This window comes from Balaenoptera ricei, chromosome 5, assembly GCF_028023285.1.
Source record: "Balaenoptera ricei isolate mBalRic1 chromosome 5, mBalRic1.hap2, whole genome shotgun sequence".
Taxonomy (NCBI): Eukaryota; Metazoa; Chordata; class Mammalia; order Artiodactyla; family Balaenopteridae; genus Balaenoptera; species Balaenoptera ricei.
The window spans coordinates 98,894,027-98,910,449 of record NC_082643.1 but is presented as its reverse complement, the minus strand read 5'-3'; the positions used below and the strand labels follow the sequence as shown (position 1 = coordinate 98,910,449).

Here is a 16,423-nt window from a genome sequence, read left to right as displayed (position 1 = left end):
TGCTTACAATAGTTGCTCAGTTAATGTTTTTAATAGATTGATGAGGATTCTTACCACTCGATAGAACAACCTTTAAATCATTCTACCATATTTTTAATCAAACATTCAAATATTGCTATTGACTGTACTTTTTCATACTATAAGACTCTATTATACACTCATCAAACTTAAAAAAAAACAATAAATGCTGGAGAGGGTGTGGAGAAAAGGGAATCCTCCTACACTGTAGGTGGGAATGTAAATTGATATAGCCACTATGGAGAACAGTATGGAGGTTCCTTAAAAAACTGAAAATAGAACTACCATACGACCCAGCAATCCCACTACTGGGCACATACCTGGAGAAAACCATAATTCGAAAAGATGCATGCACCCCAATGTTCATTACAGCACTATTTACAATAGCCAGGACAAGGAAGCAACCTAAATGTCAATCAACAGAGGAATGGATAAAGATGTAGTACATATATACAATGGAATATTACTCAGCTGTAAAAAAGAACAAAATAATTCCATTTGCAGCAACATCGATGGACCTAGAGATTGTCATACTGAGTGAAGTAAGTCAGACACAGAAAGACTAAGATATGATATTGCTTATATGTGGACTCTGAAAAAAATTGGTACAAACAAACTTATTTACAAGACAGAAGTAGAGTCACTGATGTAGAAAATAAACTTATGGTAACCAGGGGATAAGGGGGGAGAGTGATAAATTGGGCGATTGAAATTGATATATACACACTACTATATATAAAACAGATAACTAATAAGAACCTGCTGTATAGCACAGGGAACTCTGTTCAATACTCTGTAATGGCCTATATGGGAAAAGAATCTAAAAAGAGTGAATATATGTATATGGATAACTGATTCACTGTGCTGTACACCTGAAACTAACACAACATTGTAAATCAACTATACTCCAATAAAATTTTTTTTTAAAACTTTGAAAAAATCTTTTAGAGAAAGGACATTTATCAGACCAAATTTTCTACAACGATCATCCAATCTGTTATTTTAGTAAAATTATATCATGTTTTAAATACAGCTAATCCATCCCTAAATGTACACTTGCTTTCCCTTAGACATATAAGTTAAATTTAACAGAGTAGCCATTTCATTTATATTACAATACAGACACATGTATCAACTTATATCTAGGTCTGCTGTAAAACATTTTGTTTTCCATTGAGGAAGAGTGCTATAAAAATGCAGTTAGGAAGAGCAGGTAAAAAGAGTGAAGCTATAGGGTGGGAGGGAGATCCAAGAGGGTGGGGATATAGGTATGCATATAGCTGATTCACTTCATTGTACAGCAGAAACTAACACAACATTGTAAAGCAATTATACTCCAAATAAATAAATAAATAAAGAGTGAAGCTATATATGCACATGTATATTTGCTCTGTAAAGGTGCTTTTTTAAACTTGGAAGATTGACTAATGAACACAAAAAAGTATATTTTTCTAGTTAACAAAATTATCAGAACTCATTCATAGGCTTATAGAAATCTTTCCAATTATTTTTATCAACTATTTTTCTTCTAGGCCCCCAGTCCTGCCACAGTATGTCTGTATCTTTATTTTCCTCATGGGGAAATTTGGGATTATCCCAGATAGTCTTAAACTCTGTCACCTGGATGAAGTCTTCTGTTCCATCTTTTATAATTTCTCATCATATTTTCTGATAATTGAGGTTTAGCACATTGACATTAGCAAGGCATAGAGCCCCTGTGACTGACACTCCACTGTCAAGAGATGTAGCTTCTTAAGGATGTGGTACCCTGTTTGATCTTACAAATGTCTCCACTGCCCAATTATCACCAGTCATTTGGGTGAGTGACAAGATATCAGGGGAAATTTTTTCCAGATCACGTTCTCTCCCTCTCTCCTTTCCCTTTTCTCTTAACACAGGAAGGGCTCCTTATTATGATCTAAGAAGCATGGGCATTAACTCTTCAGTTGCAGTTAAAGTTTTAACATAGGGTTGCTTGTTTCGTTCCCCCAAATCTAAATTTGATCATCTCCTCACCAGAGGAGCTACAACACTTTTTGGACCCAGAGTTTAAACTCTTGCAGCCCTGCAGCTCTGTCCCTCAAGGGAAAAACTATAAATATGTGAGACTAGAACCAATGAATTTTATATATATATATATATATATATATATATTCAGAGGAAAAAACTTAAGAAAGAGTAACTATTCTGAAGTGTTTGGCTTTGGAAATTTAGTTGATGGTGAGCTAGGATTGGAAGATTAATTAAAGAGAAGAAGAGCGTAAAATACTACAATATTTCACATTTAATTATTATGAAAATGCACCACAATAATTGCATTCACCAGAAGCTTTCTTCCAAGGTACACTAAGTGTTATGCCAACATTTCCTCATTAATCTTCTTTATAACCTTGCAAGATGGTTAAGAAGCAAAAAATTAATATTCAAACTTTATCAGTGGGATATAGAGTATAGAGGGGGATGCTGATGAGATACTTCTGATGTTTCAATGTGCCTCAGTTTACTCATTTGTAAAATAATAATATTTATAGTATTTAACACATAGGGTAATTGTAAGGATTAAAGGAATTAGGACACAGAAAGAGGCTTAGATGAGATCCCATCACATAGTGAACATTCAGTAAATATGAGTGATATTTTTATTGCTATTAGAATGCATGATGTAGGTAAGAGAAAGTCACGTTCACATTTCCTCTAGAGCCTCCACATTCAAGAGAGGAATAAGCCTCTCAATTCTGCTCAACCAGCACCTACTGAATAATGGTGCTGCAGAATACACCAAAAAACTATAAAAAGAGTATTCTGCATTTATATAGCACTTTTCATTTACATAACACTTTTAGATAGGTTATTGTCTATAATCCTTACAACCATCCAGGGAGGTAGAGAAGCCAACGTTATTATATATAATAAGTAAGAAAGCAAAGGACCAGAGAGGATAAATGACACACCCAAGGTCACCAGCCAGTGAGAAGTCAAGACAAATTCAAAACCAATTTCATTACTGTGGAGTTCTTTCCACCTGCAATGGATATCTCTGTGGCCTTTTTAATTTTTATCTTACCCATACTAATCTTCCTAACAGCACTTTGATTTTCTTGTGGAAAATTAGCTTTTGCAGTGTGCGTAGACCTGGTTGGATAGTAAACATACCATCTATGTAAGGTGAGCGAGTCCTACAGGCTGTTCTTCCAGGTCTTTCTCTGCCTGACCCAGTGTAGCCACGTGTCAACAGGGAAACCTAGATTCAGACAGTTGGATTCTCTCTCCTATGACTTAGGATCGTGAAAAGCAGGACACACGGTTGGAAGAAAGGATGGTTTCAATCCAGCGATTATAACTGGCTATGACAATGAAGTTATTTCTGCTGCTCATATCCTATGGTGTCTACTGGTTCCCAACTCTCCCAGGCCTGGTTCCTCAGGCTCCCTGCCCATCCTCTGAGAAACCCCTGTAATACTCCAATACACTGTCTTCTTACTTAAGTTAATAAAAATCGCTTTCTGTTTTTTGCAACTTAAGGGCCTGAGCTAACGCAACACTATCGCCCCTTTCTTTCTCTCATCCATTCCATCAACAGACACACACATTGAGAATTTATCAATTGCTAGCTGCCATGCTATGAATTATGGTTTGGAAGATAATCAGGAGAAAAAAATACAAGCACCTAAGAGAGTTAAATTAAAAAAAAATAAGATATAATGAAGTGCCACAATCAGGGGTACAAAGTGATGGGCGTCAGAAAATACGCAGGTCAGGCTAAACAGAGAGATAACAAAGGCTTTCTGTAGAAGCAGGAGCTTCCACTGGGTCCTGAAAAATGAACAGGATTTGCAACCCATTCAAATATGTAGAGTCTAATACTAGGAAGAAAAACACATTGGTGCTCCATTCAAAAGCAAATTTATTTTCCTTCTAAGAAGCAGTGACTGATTTATGGAAAAGCAGAGCGTTTGTGGAAATATGATTTTATATATTCAGATCATTCAAATGTGTTATTTAGCATTTGTTCACATCGAGCCTGAAAATTATCGCAGAGCAGAACATGAACTTTAATAAACATTTTTAATTGTAAGTCCAAAGCAAAGCATTGTGTTTTTCATTGCATTCATCATATTTACCACTTGATGACAGTGTAAATCCTGCTGGGTTTAGAAGCAGGTTTCCAACTGAAAGCTATAGTAATACTATAATTGGTCAGTATCCTAAGTAGAGCAAATACTTCAGATTAAAAAAATCATGTCTAGATTCCACATATATGTGTTAGCATACAGTATTTGTTTTTCTCTTTCTGACTTACTTCACTCTGTATGACAGACTCTAGGTCCATCCACTTCACTACAAATAACTCAGTTTCATTTCTTTTTATGGCTGAGTAATATTCCATTGTATATATGTGCCACATCTTCTTTATCCATTCACCTGTCGATCGACACTTAGGTTGCTAGGGGCAGGACCGGAATAAAGACGCAGACCTACTGGAGAATGGACTTGAGGACACGAGGAGGGGAAAGAGGGTAAGCTGGGACAAAGTGAGAGAGTGGCATGGACATATATACACTACCAAACGTAAAATAGATAGCTAGTGGGAAGCAGCTGTATAGCACAGGGAGATCAGCTCAGTGCTTTGTGACCACCTAGAGGGGTGGGATAGGGAGGGTGGGAGGGAGGGAGACGCAAGAGGGAAGAGATATGGGGATATATGTATATGTATAGCTGATTCACTTTGCTATAAAGCAGAAACTAATACACCATTGTAAAGCAATTATACTCCAATAAAGATGTTAAAAAAAAAATGTCTAAACTCTCCCTGACACTAGTGACATTATTGAGAGTGAAAAGGCATATAATAGCCTCCTTTAGATGTTTCTCTTAGTTTAAAAGGGTTTATACTGTCCAAAATATTTCACTGGGGTCTTAAGTAACCCTGAATTTTTATTGAGGTTAGATAAAATAAATTCAAAACTTTTCTATTGACGGTCATATGGTATTTATTGAAATCTAGTACCTTCCAGCAAATCCTCTGTTTTCTCCAAAGCCTATTTTGTAAGATCCTCCTACCACAGGGCCTTTGTAAAGGCTGTAGTTTCTGTCTAAACTGCCCTGACCCTCCCCTTACTCTTCCTACCTTTGTAACCCATTCTTCAAGTCTCAAGTCAAGCATCATCCTTTAAAGAAGAACCCCTTTAAGCAGTCCCTTAATATTAGATCCCAGCTGCCCCTCTCATAGCTCACTCTGCTTTTCCCTTATAAGGTGAGAACGTTATGATTATGTACTGCCATAATTATTTGATTAATGGTTCTCCCCATTTGGACTGTGACTGTGTGTTATGTCCATTGTGTCAGCTCTGATGAATGAACGGATAAATGAACATACAGCTCTAATATACTTGTCTTAAAATCTTATTACTTCCAAAGACGAGGCAAATGTCCTATGTGTGGATATCAGTGAAGTCCATTTTCCCTTACTCAGTGATTTTTCCCAAATTCAGTAATTTTTTTTTTCGTGGATCACTTTTCTTCAATTATATCTTGACTTTAACTCTCATTCTCTCTGATGACAGCTTGTAACTCATCCTGTTTTCTTTTTATGTCATTCACAGAAAAGACACAGACACATCTGATTCTCAAACATACAAGGTCTTGTGGCCTTCTATTTTCTTTCTCTCTATATATACAGACTCAATTTCCTATTTCTATCTCTAGTTTTTAAATCTTTTGTTTACATGTCAATTGTTGTATACATCATCCCAAGCAGAAACATTCACTCCCTCATCTGTATGATATCCGTACCCTGTACATACATTTTTTTATTGATGTATAGTTGATTTACAATGTTGTGATAGTTTCAGCAAAGTGATTCAGTTATATATATATATATATATATATATATATATATATATATGTATATATATATATATATACACACATATATATTCTTTTTCAGATTCTTTTCCACTATAAGTTATTACAAGATATTGAATATAGTTCCCTGTGCTATACAGTAGGTCCTTGTTGTTTATCTATTTTACATATAGTAGTGTGTATCTGTTAATCCCAGACTCCTAATTTATCCTCCCCCCTTTCCCCTTTGGTAACCATGTTTGTTTTCAAAGTCTGTGAGTCTATTTCTGTTTGTTAAAAAAGTTCATTTGTATCATTTTTTTAGATTCCACATATAAATGATATCATATAGCATTTGTCTTTCTCTTTCTGACTTACTTCACTTAGTATGATAATCTCTAGGTCCATCTATGTTGCTACAAATGGCATTATTTAACTCTTTTTTATGGCTGAGTAGTATTCCATTGTATAAATGTACCACATCTTCTTTATCCATTTGTCTATTGATGGACATTTAGGTTGCTTCCATGTCTTGGCTATTTGTGAATAATGCTGCTATGAACATTGGGGGTGTGTGTGTCTTTTCAAATTAGAGTCCTTTCTGTATATATGCCCAGGATTGGGATTGCTAGATCATATTCTAACTCTATTTTTAATTTTTTAAGGAGCGTCCTGCACGTACATTTTTTTTCTGGCACCTATAACCCTGTATAATTTGTATTGGTTTCTATCTACATTGCCTACAAGACTGCTTCTTACAGAAAGGGACAGGCCTTATCTACCTAGAAGCTTCCATTTTTGAGAACACTGCCTGGCACACCATCGGTAAATACTTGTTCAACTGAAATGCTTCAAATAATCCTTTGGGGAAAGGATTGGCATATCGACAGATTCAATTCAAAATCTTGAACTTGACTGCATTTAATCTTACTGCTTCATTTTCTCCCGAGTGCACCTTCCTACTCTCTCCTGATACAGAGATGTAATCCCTGTTTTCTCATGTCTTCTACATGATTTGATGTCACACATGTGATTAATGTGCTATTCAACCTCTTGTTCACATTGCTAATAACAACATTTAAGAACAGTGGACCTGTCACTAAATGCCACTCCAGCAAATATCATGTCTCTCTTCCCCTTGTTTACAATTCTTTATCTCTTTTAGGTGCCATGGTGATATTCATTCCTAAGCCCAATCTGAATTGTTTATGCAAGTCAGATTTCAAGAGACCTGAAGACCCAGAACCAAGACCTGGTCACAATCTAAAAGCAGTAAAGCCTGATCCTCTGAGTTGTAATCTAAATCAGCGTTCAAAAGTGTAATTTCTTCCTCTAGAATAATAACGCATATTTACAAAGCACGCTCTGTGTGCAAGACCCTGTTCTAAGAACTTTATTAACTTTTTTTAATCCTCAAAGTAATCCTTATATGAGGTGGTAGTATTATTATTATTCCCATTTTACAGATGAGTAAACTGAGGTACATAGAAATTCAATGGAGGTATTCTTGTTCCAGAATTTGTACCGTGCTATGTTGCCTCTAGGCGACTGCTTACTTAAACTATCTGCAGCAACGCAAGAGCTCTGGTTATTCATTGTTGTATTAAAAAGTTACCCCAAAATTTGGTGGCTTAAAACAAAAACCATTTTATGAAATTTCATGATTTTATAGGTCAGTGGTTTATCTGGGTGATTCTCTACTCCATGTAGGATCAAACAGGTTCAAACAGGGTGGTATTCAGCTGGTGTCAGGCTGTTCTGGAGGGTCCTTTGAGACTTTGCCACCTGCCTGGTACCTGGATGGGGACAGCTGGAAGGGTGGTCTCTGCTGAGCCCAGCTCCTTCTCCATATAGTGTCAGGGCCTCTCCCCATGGTCCCTTAGCTGTGTAGTCACATGTCCACAGGATGGCTCGTCGCTCGAGGGACCAAGGTGAAAACTATCAGTCACTTAAAGACCAGCTCTAGAACTGGCACCACTTCTGCAGTGGCCTGGTCAAGGCAGGCACAGGCCAGGTGGATACAAGAAGAGGGGGAATGGACCCTGCCTCTTGATAGGAGAACCATCAGCAAAACCGTGGCCATCTTAGCCTACAGAGCAAGTATCATAGAGAGGGTTGACTTCTGGGTAGTTAAACCAAAATATAATATTGCGTATTTTGTTCTTTACTTTTTGTTCTTTTTTTAAAAGTTATTATTATTGGGGGGGGGGGGGAGAGTAAGGCAGAAGAACAGGAGCCAGGAGTTTTATCAGGCATTTCCATCCACATTGTCTCAATACTCATCTGACAGAGTGATGTTGGCTTGTTATGGGGAGGGTTTAAGTTCTTGTATAAAGAACGAGTACACCATGGCTCAGAGAGGTTAGCAAACTTGCCACTGAGGACTTGGGCTTAAACCCAAGAAGTGTGTTGTGTGTTTTCTTTCTTTTTAACTAAACTGTAGCTTCTTCTTATGGTTTTATAGGTTCACTGATTGGAATGAAAGAGAAGACACAGTATGTTGACTGATACACAATTTAGCGACAGGGTTACTTGAATTTGGTATGAACTTGGGGATGTAGCTTCCCCTCTCTGCGCCTTTGTCTTCCCATTTGTAAAGTGAAGGGTTTGGGCCAGATTAGTGTTCTCCAAACTAATGTGCTCTTGAACTCAGTTTATAAAAGCACAACCAACATTTTTTTAAATGACAGAGTATAAAAATAGAAAACAGGGGAGGGGGAGCACTGTTTGTGAATCTCTTGTTTCAGTTGTGGTTGCCTATTTGCATGTGTGTGTGTGTGTGTGTGTGTGTGTGTGTGTGTGTGTCTGTGTATCAGATCATGCCCCCCAAATGTATTTCTTCCTATAGATGATAGAGAAAAATTTGAAAGCCACTGGGCTAGGTGACCTTTTTTGATTCCTTCCAGATCAAAAAGGATTCTGGGAATGATCATTTCAACCATAACCCTGCATAAAACAGAGGCTGTGTCTAACTTGCTTTGAACAAGACCCTGAAAAAAATGACTATTTGTTCTAATACACTTGCCATATTTATCAGCTCATATATTATTATTTGAACCCAAAAAACATTCTCTACCTTAGGTCAAATTGTGGTCAAAAAAACCCTTCCCTGCACCCAAACTTCCTGCCCTTAGGACAAAAATCTGCACAGCAAATATTCCCAAGCCCCAGCTCATACGTCCTGTATTCATTTCAAGCAGTATTTTTTAAATGAAAGTTTACTACCTCAAAAGCATCAGGACCATCCTTCCAATTGGGGATGTAGCCTGAACAATTCAAGTTTTATTCAATGTAATGATGTTTAGAAATTAAACCTCAAGAGAATATTTTAAAATACAAGTGTGAGCAATATCGTATTAATGCTAAATTAATTCAGAAGATACAATCTGCAAAATTAAAGAAGTGATTTAGGGATACAAATATCAGGTTTGGGGACTGGATGAAGTGAATGAACCATAAGTTTCCTTTTATGCTGAAATTCCATGACTCAACAGTTCTGCAAATGTTGACAGGAATATACTCTGAAGTATTAAGAGTTGATATGAATTGTGGATGACCTTGTTTCTCTCATCTGTTGGATTCTGTTGGCTGGAATGTAGGACCTAGTAATTTTTTTTCCTCTCAAATATAAAACAATGCAGACTCTTCCCTGTATATTCAGCCAACAAGCAAGATATATTTTTACTCTAAATGCAAAGCCACTTTATTTTAGAAAATATTGATTTCCTAAACTTCTAGAAATTAGCACTCAGGTAAATAGTCCATGAGGAATAAAGTTAAAATGGGCTTTAAGGGAAATATACGATACTGTTGGCTCAAAAAAATCTAGAAGTGATGGGACAAATATTTTAAATTTTTAAAAATTTTCTGATTTCAATTTTCACATAATAACATATTTATGGGGCACTTTAGTTTTTTTGTTTATTTGTTTGTTTTTAAATGTTTATATTTTAGGAACTTCCCTGGTACTTTTTTTCTGTCTTTTTTTTTTTTTAATTTATTTTATTTATTATTTATGGCTGTGTTGGGTCTTCGTTTCTGTGCGAGGGCTTTCTCTAGTTGCGGCAAGTGGGGGCCACTCTTCATCGCGGTGCGCGGGCCTCTCACTGTCGCTGCCTCTCTTGTTGCGGAGCACAGGCTCCAGACGCGCAGGCTCAGTAGTTGTGGCTCACGGGCCCAGTCACTCCGTGGCATGTGGGATCCTCCCAGACCAGGGCTCGAACCCGTGTCCCCTGCATTGGCAGGCAGATTCTCAACTACTGCGCCACCAGGGAAGCCCCAGCACTTTAGTTTTTTAAAAGCACTTATTTTCCTTCACTTACTCAAAAATATTTGGGTGCCTGCTTTGTGCCAGGCATTGCTCTGGGCAGTGGCGAACCAGACAAGGTCCCCTGCAGTTTACAGCTTAACTGAGGAAGGTGACAAGAAGACAAATAAAGGAGCCAGATCATTGCAGATTGTGATGTGTTATGAAGGGGGGAGAAAAAAAGCAGTTTGCGAAGATCAGTGATGACTTCAGATGTACAGGTCAGGGGAACCTCTCAGGAAGTGACATTTGATCTGAGACTTGAATGGCAGGAAGGAGTCAGGCCCCTGCAAACCCAAGGGCAGAGTTTTCCTGGCAGTGAATTTGCCAGGACAAAGATCCCCAAGAGGAAATAGGCCTAGAGCGTTCTCCAGGAGAAATGGGGAGGCGCAGAATAGAGAATCTCACATACCCAGCACTTTCTTTCCATGTGAATATACTGCATTTAAAGGCCTCATTCTGCTCATTCTCATTAATGCTTCTAACTCCAACCCCTATTCCATATTTTGAGGAGGGGGGCGGAGAGAGAAAAACCCAGTAAAATTTTTCTGCACAGTACATCCTCAAAATAGCCTGATAGGTTTGAAATCTGATTTTTATAGTCCCTTTAGGACAAAGATCAGACTGATAATGTTTGATTGTATAAAGGATTTTTTTTCTTTCCCTTGAGCCTGATTTCTCCAAAGTTTCCATTAGCAATGGTCTTGTCGTGTTCTAAATATTTACAGGTTTTTTTTAACTTCTTAATCATTATTTGATAATTTAAAAATGGGTTGACTACAAAATGCTTTACAGCTGCAAAAGAAAAAAAATACTATTTTTGTCAACAGAGGATGTGTGAGGCTGGAGTTGATTTTCTCCAAAATATTTTACCATTTGGCACCTTTGCCCCTTCTCCTTCGTCACCCCTCCCACTCACTGGGGGGGGGGGCAGCAAGGGGTTGGAAGCAGGTAAAGAGGTATTCACAGTGTTGTCCCTCAAGAAGGCATTGATTTAGCTACCCTGAGGGTTTTAGTGCAGTGTTTAAATATCAGGAGTGCTGTTTCGGTTTTGGATTCTCAGAAAGTCTGAAAACAGACCACAGCCTTTGAAACCACTGCTCTTTTACATGGTATATTTGAAACAATTTTATCTTTGGTACCTGAGAATGGAAACCATTCCAATGTAAAAAACAAACAAAAAATCATGACAAGGAAATTCTATGTAAAAATCACAGGGCAAATCCCCTGAGTTCTCTGAGTCTCATTTTCTACAGTGAAACTCATGGCCAGTTATTAAATAATGAAATGTTAGTGCTGGAAGGAAAGCATCCTAGAACTTGTCTCTGTTCTGAGGCTTTGGACATGCTGTTCTCTCTCCCTGGAATGTTCTGGATCACTTTTTCCACCTGACCAACCTCTAAAGAGCTTTTAGATGAGGTAGCTTTGGCCCCAAGGAGACCTAGATTCAAATCTCAGCTCCCCTACTTATCACTTTATGGGTTCATTTGTCAAATGGGCATATAAAGAAGCCTTACTAGGATTGTAAAAAAAAAGGTTAAATGAGATCATCTAGGCACACTTGTCCATGTACACCTGAATTGCTATCTGTGCCTAGGATCTGCCCCATGAATATTAACATTATTTTTACAGTAGGTGCTCTTTTAAAAACTTTTTTTTATCGAGGTATAGTTGATGTACAATATTATATAATTTTCAGGTGTACAACATACTGATTCACAATTTTTAAAGGTTATACTCCATTTAAAGTTACTATAAAATACTGGCTGTATTCCCTGGCCGTAGATGCTCTTTTATCTGGCATAAGAGGACCTGGTAGTTGGTAGGTTAATGGAACATTGGTTGAAGCCGAGGTAGCATGACCTACTGACCATGAGCTTGGGCATCAACCATATGTTTTACAGAGGGAAGGAAGTTGTCAGCCAACCTTGTTAAGTGGGAGATGCCTTCAAATCGCCCACTGGATTTTTTTTCAGGTCTCAGTTTAATATTTCCTCTCAGAGGTCTGGTCTCCCCATACCCTCTACATAATCGTGGTCCTCTGTTCTGCGCTCCCATACTAACAGCTAGAATTACTGGGCACGTACTATGTGTCAGGCAATATTCTCCATGTTTCACAACAGCTCGATGCAACAGGTATTGGTGTTTTCATCAGGATCACACAGTTAGTAACCTCAGAGATGGCTGTGACACTGGCCAGTCTAGCTCCAGACAACACGTGGTCCTGCTAACGTATGGACCCTGCATTCTCTCCATCAGGATCCTTCGCCCAGCTGGTCTGTCTTCCCAGGCAGCTGAGCCCCACGGGGTGAGAACCACCTCAGAGTCTGATACATAATAGGGACTCAATCCATTTGGGGACTATTTCCAAACCCTCATTTTTACAGATCAGAGAATGAGGTCAAGAGAGGGTTAATGAGCTGCCCAGTGGGCACACCTGACATTAGAATGTGGGTCTCCTCATTCTGCAACCGCTTTCTATCCATTTCATCAAAGCTACGATGGTTTCCCCGCTTAACATCTTCCTACTCATTTCACAACATCTTGTCTCTGAGGTCACAGCCCCCAGTCCCATCCCCAGCCAGGTCTTCAATTCAGTTTCCCTAAATCTGATTTAAATCTATGATGCAATGAGAATTTTAAGAAAATTTTTAAAAAATTAAATACTAAAAAATCCTAACAGAAGATAAAACACAGAATCCTAGACCCAGCTGAGCTGCTGTCCGCACCCCCCGAGTACCAGGCTTCCTAATTACCTCTCTGGCTGAGGTTCTGTAAAGCTGCACCTTTGAACTCAAAAAGAAAAACAAATAAATAAATAACTAGCTCTACTGATTAGCAAGGTATTGCAGCTGCTGGAAAAATCTCCCACGTCTAACTTACCGTCACATCGTCATCCCTGATGTTTGTTTCTTCTTCTAGCAGAGATGAAAACAGAATTGTGCTTCTCATGTACAATCTTACCTAATTATGCCAGCTGATCACTTAAAAGTAATGTTTGCACACAGATCGGGAAGAAGCTTATAAGAACCAGCTGGTTGATAAAGGCTATAATGTGGATTTGATTCCTTTTCAAAGAAGTGTTAACTATTTACATTTATTTTTAAACACCGCATCACAACACCAGTTACTGGGTGGCACCGTGAAGGGATGCTATACTCAAGTTCCACAGGGGCGGGCAAACTTAGGGATGAAAGTACTGCTCACCATGTAGAAAGTATGATGCTATCATTCGCTGCTTTACGACATCCATTTGAAGGAGGACTGACCACTATCTTTTGGTTTTTAGACACAGATGAAAGATTAATGAGAATTAACCTCATCTCGTGAGCACATGTGCTTGTTTACAGAGCAGAATGATACAAGTTAATCACCACTAGCTTTTGGACATAGAAGACTAGAGTTAGAATACTGACTATGCCACAAGCTACTCACACGTCATGACCAAGTTACTTATGGGAAGTTGGAATGAGTTCACGTCCTAGAAACTGTCTTCATTAATCCACATAATATTGTTTTCTTTCATCTACGTAACAACCACATGTGGTAAGTATTGTCATCATCATTTATTTTTAACTTGAAGAATATTTAGTGCCTCTCTGTTCAAGAGGCAACATAGAATGTGAACTTAAACCTGTGTGATCTCAACTTTGCCTGAACCCCAAAGTCTGTTAAGTCCCTTCTTTGACTCTGCCCATAACCTCACAGCCCAAAGTTTTGGCATCTTTAATCCATCCAATTTCTGATGCATTCCAGGGCATGCTTTTAAGACTGAAGGTGGATTTCCTTAACTCAGCACATGGTTGAGTGCCAACCATGTCCCAGTATGATTCTGGGTGCTAGGGATATGAGAGTGAATAAGATAGTGGACAGCTCAGTCTTAAAGCCATGTGAGGGAGACAGAAAAGAAAGCATTACACTACAGAGTAACTCATGCTAATGGAACCTCCATGGTACCTAACATAATAGGTGCTGAGTAAATATATGTGGGATACCAGAGAAGTATTTGCAATGCAGTAGGAGCTAAGATACTGACTATGTCTGGGAATTTCAGAGAAGGCAGGCTTCCTGGAGGAGGTGGCTGTAGAGAGAGTCCTTGAAGGATGATTAGTTCACCAGGCAGATAATGTGGGAAGGACACCCCAGGCAGAAAGAAAAGACTCGCTTTGTGGCATAATAAGAAGTAAGGACTTGGAGTACGGAGCTCAGTTATTTTTCTGAAATATGAATCCTAGATGTGGTCATTCATTGAGTGAAGAGATAAACCAGAAAAAAGAAGTGAAAATGATAACTCTGAGACAGGAGCTAAGGTTCTCCAGATTAGAGATCCAAAGTGTGAGAACACTCCAAGACCCTGATCTTTCCTGAGACTTTAAATCCCCAAAGCAAGTGTGATACCTTGAACATCTACTGGATGCATCCAGTCTGTGATCCATGTAGATCTTTGGGTGACCACATGATATCCAAAATAAGACCAATGCAAGACCTTGAGGGTGATGTAGTGTTATCCAATGCAAGACCTTGAGATAAAAAAGAGAAGTGTTCCTTTCTAAAGGAGATGAGGATGGCATACAGTTTAGCTCTAATTCTGTTCTTATAGTGAGATGGAGGGACCACATTTCTCTAGTAAAACAGAAAAACACCCTGAGCCCAGCTCAACAATTTTGGGCAATGACCTTCACCCTCTGTGATTTGGTTTTCTCATATCTGCATCACGGAGTTTTTATGAGAATTACATGACATATGAGATGTGTTATATAGTCAAATTCTTTCCCACAGAGATGAATAAATAGCAATTTTCTTTTCATTTTCTCTAGAAAGCCTTAATATAATTAAAGCACTCCAGATTTAGTTTACTTATTAATCACCCATAAAACTGATTTTAGACATGTGTATGTATGAAACCCACACATATATTCATTATATATTATAATAATTATGTATATATATATCATTAGCATCAGTAATATTGGTTTAGCTCTAATGTTCTATCTAATCTATTTATGGATTACTGATTAATAGAGAAATATGCAGATAGAACATAGATAGAGCTAGCTATAACATTAAGACAAAAACAATACTTAGATCATAATTGAGCAAACTGACTTTAAATCATATTTATCACAAAATGAAAGTCATCAGAGCATATCTGTTACCAATAGTTCAGTATCTATAACCTTCCAGCCTTAATTTCAGTGTAAACAAAAGCAAAAGGAGAAATGAAACTCAGTTTCCGTGATCCTGGCCATTTAAAACAGAGAAGTAACTATTACATTTACCTGATGATGATCTACATTTCCTACTTCCACAAATTTGTAAATTCTGAAACTTCTACCCCTAGGATATGAATATTCACCAGCAAGTGGATTGATTAAATTGTTATGCAAAAGACATCTTCTCTCTGGTGCACAGAAATTCCCTTTGCCTCCCTCTGGTGAGCAGGGCTCCTCCCACAGACGGTTCCAGAGACAGACAGAGTTCTTCACCAAGCATTTCCAGCAACAGCCAAACCTGAGCTCTAATGCCTGCAGTGAAAGGAGGAAATCCAAGCCCGTTTCTGATTCATTAGCTTATTTATATGACTGCAAATGCTTGACAAAATATGCTTTTTTTCAACAAGCTTAAACATTTGGGGAAGAGTCTGGACAATAAGAAAAAAAGAGGAAAAGAAAAAAAAAACAGAAAAGGTATGTTAAATGTCAATGGAAAGAGTTAGGGAGGCTTCAAGACTGACATTTGAACTGCAACGACTTGGCGGGTAATTTGAGATTGATTAAATACGGAACGAGGCTTGATTGGTGGAGTGGTTCAATCATAATCACGACTCAGAGAGGGGACCTACAGGAAGATTCCCCGTGAGGACCCAAGAAAGCACAAACCCGTCCACAGAAAAGGCATTTAAGAATCTCCACGGAGGCACTGCCCATCCCCCTGGTGGGCAGAGAGGGCAGCTCCACTCCAGGCGGCATTACCCAGACAGCTGGAGGGCAGCTTCGGAATGGCCAGTGTGGAGAGGCTGGGTGCAGGCTGACATTTTCAAAGGGAATTTGCAGTTATGAAAAGTGAAAAAAATAAGTACTAAGATGTATCTAAAAAATGCCATTCATTCCTTGCGCTTCAACATATTCAGAAGTTTCCTACCTACGTAGGAAAAAAAAAAAAAAAAACAGGATGAACACCAGGATAACAGGTTAAGAAAAGTCTACAGTTTTCACATGCTTGGCAATAGGTTTGCAAGGCTTTCAATTTAGTTAA

General features: G+C 38.3%; 1 protein-coding gene across 9 annotated transcripts in view; it reads right to left on the bottom strand.

Annotated features, from left to right (window-relative positions):
* Positions 1 to 16,423, bottom strand: part of LDB2 (LIM domain binding 2) — a 383,449-nt gene that overhangs the window by 297,739 nt on the left and 69,287 nt on the right. The gene's annotated exons all lie outside the window — the stretch shown is intronic.